A 7,999-nucleotide genomic window follows, 5' to 3' on the forward strand; every position below is an offset into this window, starting at 1 on the left:
AAGTTTTTAAAAGAAATAATTTGTAAAGTTTTTAAAAGAGTTTTTAAAATAATTTTTAAAGTTTTAAAAATAATTTTTAAAAGTTTTTTAAATTTTTTTTATTTAATTTAATTTAATTTAATTTAATTTTACTTAATTATATTAATCTTAATTTAATTAATTTTATTTAATTGAATTAATTTTAATTTAATTTTATTTAATTGAATCTTTAGTCATCTCACCCGATCTACGTTTTCAATCAGGGAATCCTATAATTTTGTGAGATGAATTAGGTTCAGTTTTAGGATTTTGCTTAACTTTGTGTTAAATTGAGGTTTAACTTTGGGTTCAACAAATAGACATTCTTTGGATAAACTTCTGGGTTATGGACCTTATGGTGAGTCACTTGGACATCATTAGAGTAACCATGCCTTCGAGGTTTTCCAAATAGTCATATCCACTGAACTTAATACAAAACCTTTGTCTAACTAGTTAGGATCCATAAAGGGTAACTTCAGTTAGTTCCACTTAGCCAAATGCACCAGGTCGAAGTCATATCTTCCTAGACATGCATAGACTAAGCTTCCCTAACGTACTATCATCCAAAACTTCATTAGTACCATAGGTCAAGTTAAACTTGGTCCTTTTCTAACTAGTCCTAATTACCCTGCGGGATATGTTAGTTTCAGTTACTCTGTCGGGTAGATTATTTTTGGAAGTGCCAGCTATTTTGGAGCCCCCTCTTGAATTATTGGCCTTTATTTTTGGGTTTTAGTTTTTGGTTTATGTTTGTTACTTTTTTATAATTATAATTGACTTGATGATATTCTAAGTTTTGGTGGGTTTTAAATATTTAGATTTTGAATTTGTTGGTCTAGGTTTGTATTTTGATTTGATTTATTTGATTTTACATAATATATTTTTTCTTTGGGTATATAGTATTGGTTAAGTCCTATTTGCGTGGTTAAGCATGCTTTCAGAACCCAAGATTTACTTGATTGTTTGTGTTGGGTTATTAATGATTTAAATGTTTTATTTAAATTTGACTTGTAGCCAAGTCCGATTTTGTTGTAAATTACTTTTTGATTATTTAAAATTAGATCTAAATTCTTAGATTTTGTTGTAAATTTTTCTAAGAGATCTTTTAATTTATTAATTTCTATTTTTAGTGATAAATTTTCCTCCTCAAGTGGTAGGTCTTGAGTTAGATTTGAATTTGTGATTTGTTCCTTGAGATTTTGATTCTCTTCAAGGAGCAATTTGTTTTCATTTTCTATTGTAATTAATTTCCTATTTAAACATGCAATAATTTTAAAGAATTTTCTATTTAAATTAAAGTTTACCTCTTCGGGACCTTCGGAAACGAGTATGGACTCGTGGCTCGATTCGGGTTCGGACCCATCTTCTGATTCGTCCTCCGACTCTGCTTCGAGGGCCATCAATGCGAGGTGACTCTGGTGCTTCTGGTCTTCAGCCTTCGATTCTTCTAAGGACGAGTCACCCCACGCCGCTTTGAGAGCCTTCTTTTTGGTTGTCTTCGTCTTGTCACTTTTCAATCTCGGGCACTCGTTCTGGTAGTGACCCTTCTTGTTGCACCCGAAGAAGGTTACGTTCCTTGGTTCGGTTGGGGAGTTGATCTCCTGCAGGTCCTTTTTGCTGCAGGTCTTCTTCCTCCTGGTGAACATTTTTCTTGCCAGGTTTACCAGGTACTTTTCGTCTTCAGAATCCTGGTCAGACTCATCTTCATGTTCAGACTTCGTCTTTGTTCTTTCCTTGGAGGAACCTGCAAATAAGGCAATACCTTTCTTAGTCCCGGCGTTAGTTTGCTCGTGTAATTCTAATTCACAGAATAATTCGTCTAACTCTAACTTAGATAAATTTTTTGAAATTTTGTAGACATCCACGATAGATGGCCACAAAGTATTACGCGGAAAAGCGTTTAACGCATACATGATTAGATCGCGATTCTCCATTTGATGGCCTATCGCGTGGAGTCTGTTGAGGATGTCTTTGATCCTCGCGTGAAGCTGACTCACCATTTCTCCTTCCTCCATTTTAATATTAAATAATCTGTTTAAAAGAAGGTTGCATTTTGTTACCTTGGCATCGTTGGTTCCTTCGTGTAGTTCTATCAGTTTGTCCCATAACTCTTTAGTGTTTTGATGTGGTCCTACCCGGTTCAACTCTTCCTTCGTCAGTCCGCATTGTAGCATGTTGAGTGCTTTGAAGTCTGTTGACGCTTTTTTCTTCATGTCCGGAGTCCACTGTTCTGGGTCCAGTGGAATTCCGGAGTTGTCGACCGACACCTTGTAGCCTCTAGTGATGTTGAACCACTGGTCGAAATATGTCTTCAGGTAGACCTCCATCTGCTTCTTCTAGTACAGGAAATCATCCCCATTGAATAGGGGAGAACGTACTGTACTGAACCCTTCAATTTGAGACATTTTTTTTTAACCTGCACACAATTAAATACATAGACAAGGGGTTCCAAGACTTGGTCTTAGATTAGTAGTGTGGAATGAAATAAAAGAAAGTAACTGAATTGGTGTTGCACTAATTCAGATTAAATTGCAATGAAAAAAATTTCCAAAAGGGTAACAATACCAGTTTGGAATATTACAAAAAATCGAAAAAAAAGAATGAATGAACAAACAAACAGAAAAGAATTTCACCCCTGTTTGATTGGTGGTTGCACCAAATCAGAGCGATACCTGCTCTGATACCATTTGTTGGATCGAGATATTCGCTAGAGGGGGGGTGAATAGCAATTAAAAAATTTATCGTATAGAGTAAGTAGCAGAAAATCGAAAACACAATGCTAACACAAGTTGTTTTACTTGGTTCGGAGCCTTTGCCGACTCCTATTCCAAGGCCCGCACTCGTTGAGTGCTTTCGTTGGGCAATCACTAGAAATTCGAAATGATTGTTACAATTAAAGTGCAAAAATACTAATGGAAAAATAATACTGATAAAAAGGAAGAAATAAAAGAACAGCACTTTGTCAGAGTAGCTTCCCAGCGTCGCAGGAGTGTAGCACGGTAGAGCAAGCGTTGGAGGATCTTGTCGTTGTTTATGGTTTGCTTCAGCCTTCACCCTCCTTATATAGGAGGTTCGGGGCGCCCGGATACCTTCAGGACGCCCTGAATATGACGTAGCCGAGCCAACTAGGGTGCTCCATGTGGCGAAGCTCGTTGGGGATAAACTTTGTATTCCGGGCGCCTGGACTTGTTCCGGGCGCTCGGACCTCCAAGCGCCTGGATCCCTTCCGGGCGCCCGGAACTCCATTTTTTAATGGGACCGGATCTTCTGGACCAGGAATTCTTGGCCCCCCCTCGACGACAACCCTCATATAAAAATGGTATCCTCACGTGCAACGCATGTGCACACGCTAGCACCCAAAAGCCAAAAGCGCCCTTCCAGGGAATTGTCGAAGCGTCGAAGCCCTAGCCTCCAGCGTCGAAGCATCGCCTCCCTCCAGCGCCAAAGCCCTAGCCCCGCCGTTGTCTCCCTCCCTCCCTCGAACGTCGAAGCCCTAGCCCCGTCGCCTCCCTCCAGCGCCGAAGCCCTAGCCTCGTTGCCTCCCTCCCTCCCTCCATCACCTCCCCTCCCGCGACCTCCAGCGACATCTTGCGCCCTCCCTCCAACGTCGTCACCCTCCAACGACCTCCCTGTTGTGTCGCCGACGTCCAGGGGCCTCCAACGACTTCCTTGCTGCGCCTCCGACGTCCTCGGTGACCGCCCTACCGCGTCTTCCCGAATGCGACCTCCCTCCCGCAAGCTCTGCGACCGCCGACGGCCTACCGCGTCTTCCCGAATATGACCTCCCTCCCGCGAGCTCTGCGACCGTGTTAGCAGATTTAATCCGTTTCCATTTCTCAGTTTCATGTTTTTGTTGTGCTACAATTGCTACTTGATTTCCGCAAGTTTAATTATGGTAGTTACTAGTGATTGTGAACTTTGCCCTGAATAGAAAACGTATGGTCTCTAAAAGGTTGAGGTCTCAGTTCAATGATTTCATGCATAACCAAACTCTCTAATTTTTTTATTTTTGTAAAAAAAAAATTGGTATCAGGTAGATGGATGACGATGGAGTGAATTTGGGTGCTAATATTTTGAGTTGTTGACCAGTTACCAAACTTAGTGATGTACTGTTTTTGAGTTGTTGTTGAAAAACTTGTCATTTATTCTTGTTTGTGATGTTTAAACTTGTCATTTATTTTGAGTTTGAGTTGCTGTTACCCAATCCTTTAAACTATAGTTGATTTAGTTAAAGGGTGTTGGCTTTGGGGATTTTGTTGGATTCTGTGATGTTTATATGATCTGTGGAGTAGGATGTTTACGTTTCTTAGTTTGTTAAAGCAATGCATGCTTTAATGAATTAGACTCATGATATGTTGATATGGGCAACAGGTAGTAAGTGTTCTATTTTATATAGGAATGTGTTCTATTGGCCTCTATTAGGATTTAATTTCCAGATCTGAATTTTTGTGAAGTATGTTCATAAGTTCAGTCTCCTTTCTTTAGATATAGTCTTGTACATGTTCGGATATGCATCACTACAAAATGTTAGGATGGAATCCAAGATCACTATATCATGATATCTTATCGTTAATAAATTTGGGCACATGCTAGGTTTAAGTCTAAGAGAATAGTTGTCATACATGCTTAAATATAATTACCTTTACAAATTGTCATGTTTGGATTAAGTTATAATATATGCATCAGTACTAAATGATAGGGGATGATCATAAGGTGGAATTTGATAAACATGGCAAACTTATAGCATATTAGTATCTACCATCAACATGTCTAGAAACTTATAGTGCAGTTGTAAGGAGCTTGATATGTCAATTATTCTTATTTGTGATGCTGATCCTTCTCAGAAGCAATCCTTTAAACTATAGTTGATTTAGTTAAGGTATTACAATTCATGTTAGATACCCCTTGAGTTGCTATTTTTTAAATGTCTTAATTTGATTATCTGATTCATAGGCAGTTTTGATTATTAAATTAAATATCTTAATTTGATTATATAATTTATGTCTTTTTTTTTTTTGCATGTTAGTGTTGTTCAGGTGTAAGGAAAGAAAAGCATGGCAACTGGCTCTTCATCAGCATCATCTTTCACTCGAAGACATATGAACGATGAGCAATGTGACACTCCACACATATTATGTCATTATGGGTTACGAGCTACTCTCCAAACATCATGGATGGAATCTAATCCAGGAAGGCGATTTTTTTCATGTCCAAAATATAGAGTAAGTTTTCGTTATATCAACACGGTATTGTGAGTTTTTTAATTATTGAGTTTTGATTAAGTTGATTTGAAATTCAGCAAAGGGGATGTGACTTCTTCTTATGACATGACCCAGAACTGTCAGAGAGAAGTAAGATAATTATTAATGAGTTGAAGAAGAATAACAAAAAATTAAAGTTAGAGATCAATGAATTGAAGAAAGGTACAAGTTACGGGGGTGCAGGTGAATATAATGACGTTTTGGATGATGGGAACAACAATAATGTAATTATGCAGTTGAGTGATGAAATATATTCATTGAATATGAAATTTAGAGTTGCTATCGTTGTAGTTGTATGTACTTGGATTGTGATGAAGAGTATGTGGTTGATATAACATATTTTGTGATGTAACTTGACAGTGATTTACACCATTGTTCAGTTTTCTAATATACTTAATAACAAAATGCATATATACACCATTGTTCAGTTGCTTTTTACCGACAGTGATTTGAGATATGGAATTAGAGTGTCATTGAGACTTCCAGTAGCAAATCTGCTCGAGAGCAAAAGCATATGATTTTTATCTGTTTGCGCTCATCATTCTACTAGTACTGGAGTGAAGATACGGGGGAGGGTGGTTGCTCTCCAGGATTCACCATTGCCGCATCTAAGTTGCACAAACAAGGAAAAATATAAGTTCATCTATTATTGAAAGGTTTAATATGTCTTTGTTCCTAGAACGTGAGATGCTGATGGTTTGGAAGTATATCAGTTCCGACTTTATGGTGAGGAACACAACAATACCATGTGGCAACAAGAAAATCCAGTAACTAACGGATTTGAGGGAGAACAACTAACATTCAAAGTCAGAGATTAGTAGTCTACTATGAATGTTGCGTAAGAGGCTGAGATAGGGCTATTCAAATTAAACCAACAATTAGACACTTGTAACTTTTCTTGAGAAGCATTTAGTCACATTTTAATTAGCACAAACCTTCTTTTTTATCGGATCAGAAGTGGTCTTCGTTGCCTCTTTCTTTATGCATCCATAGTAAAACACCAACCATCATTACTGGTACCATATAACGCCGGCCATCAACAACACTCCACCATCACTTGAACAAAACTCCATCAAATATAGAAACCAAGTACAAAACTCCATAATATAATATGAAGAAAACAAACATATACCTTCATACATCAGCACTCCATCAACCATTACATAACTCTATGAATTAGAAAACTATCAAACATCACAAAGCACACAACATCATCATAAACAACTATCCGAAAAACACATGCTCCACCTTCTTTCAAGACAAACTCACAATTCCATAAAAGACATCAACATATAGTAACACCAACCAGAATGCTAGCTATACACCATATCTCATCCACTTATCACCATAAAATAATATCATCACAAGATCTCCACATTCTAAAATGTTTACATAAGTAGAATCTTTACAAACAAATCCTCCAAAAAACAACAATTGCACACCAAAGTTTAGCTCACTAAAATGTTTACATCAGTAGAAACTTCATCTATTAGTTTTCACAATATAAGAGAAATTTAGCCCATCAAAAATCTCCAGCTTCCAAAACTTACAAAAACCTGCAAATGCACAATGATGCGGATGTAGCTGGGGTAGAGGAGGGATTATGGAATAAGGGAGGGGCATTGCGGTCTTTTTACTATTAGGGTATTAAGAGGTGGAGAGGGGCTTCGTTTCAAGGGGGCGGCTTGATTTTTGCTCGGCGGCGGCAGAGACCAGGGAGAGGAAACCACCTTCGCCGCCTCCGATAGGGAGCCGGCTGCGACCATCTCCAACCGCCCCCTCTCCCTTCCCACGCCAGCATCACAGGCGAGCCACGACCCATCTCCCTTTCCTCTCTCCTTCCCTCCTGCCTCCGGACACACAGTGAAGGTAGGGAGCCTTCATCTCTCGCCGACGCCATCTAGCGACAACCACCACCGGCGATCGCCCTTAGACTGTCAACAGGAAGGAAGGAGGCGTGGCTTGGTGGGTGCGTTTCTGGGTGTCGCTGCCTTCGCAGGCTCCTCTGTCCATCTCTCTTCTTCTCTCTTCTTTGGACACACCGCCGCAGCCAAGAGCCGAGGGAGCTGCGGAGGGAGATTTATCGCCGTTGTTACCAAGAAGAGGGAGACCACGTCCTCCCCTTCCCGCGTCAACCACATCCGACCCCTCGTCCGCTGCAGCACCCCATGGCGGCCATCACAGCCGACCACTAAGACACGCCCCTCCGTCGTCTCCCACGGCGCGGGCAGTAGTCCACTTTACCCTCTCGCATAGGGACATACAGGGCGACCGCTGCTCCTCCCCTCATCGGTGCTGACGCCGTTGAGGATTGCAGCCGCTGCCTCCACCGGGCATCACCCCCCAGTAGCCATTGCTACCTCCTCTTGTTGTCGTCGTCTTCGTCTCCAACAAGTGTCGTCACCTCCAGCAGGTGCCACCGTCACTCTCCGAGCATCCATCGCCCCAGGGGTTACGCTTCGTACTAGTTATCTGATTTGGCCTGCGAGCTGAGGGTGTGTTCGACCTTCATGTCATTCTTGTATCCCGACCTGCGAGCCGAAGGAGTTTTCGACCTTCGTGCCGCTACTGTATTCCGGCCTACAAGCCGAGGTTGTAGTCGGACAGTGCGTCGCCCTCCGGCTCCGAGCCACCGGAGTCATCTACTCACCTGGTGGACATTTATCTACTATTCAGGGCCGCGACGACTCGGTCAGTATCTCGACCAACTCACCCATCCA

The sequence above is a fragment of the Zingiber officinale genome, chromosome 5A (genome assembly GCF_018446385.1).
Source record: "Zingiber officinale cultivar Zhangliang chromosome 5A, Zo_v1.1, whole genome shotgun sequence".
Taxonomy (NCBI): domain Eukaryota; kingdom Viridiplantae; phylum Streptophyta; class Magnoliopsida; order Zingiberales; family Zingiberaceae; genus Zingiber; species Zingiber officinale.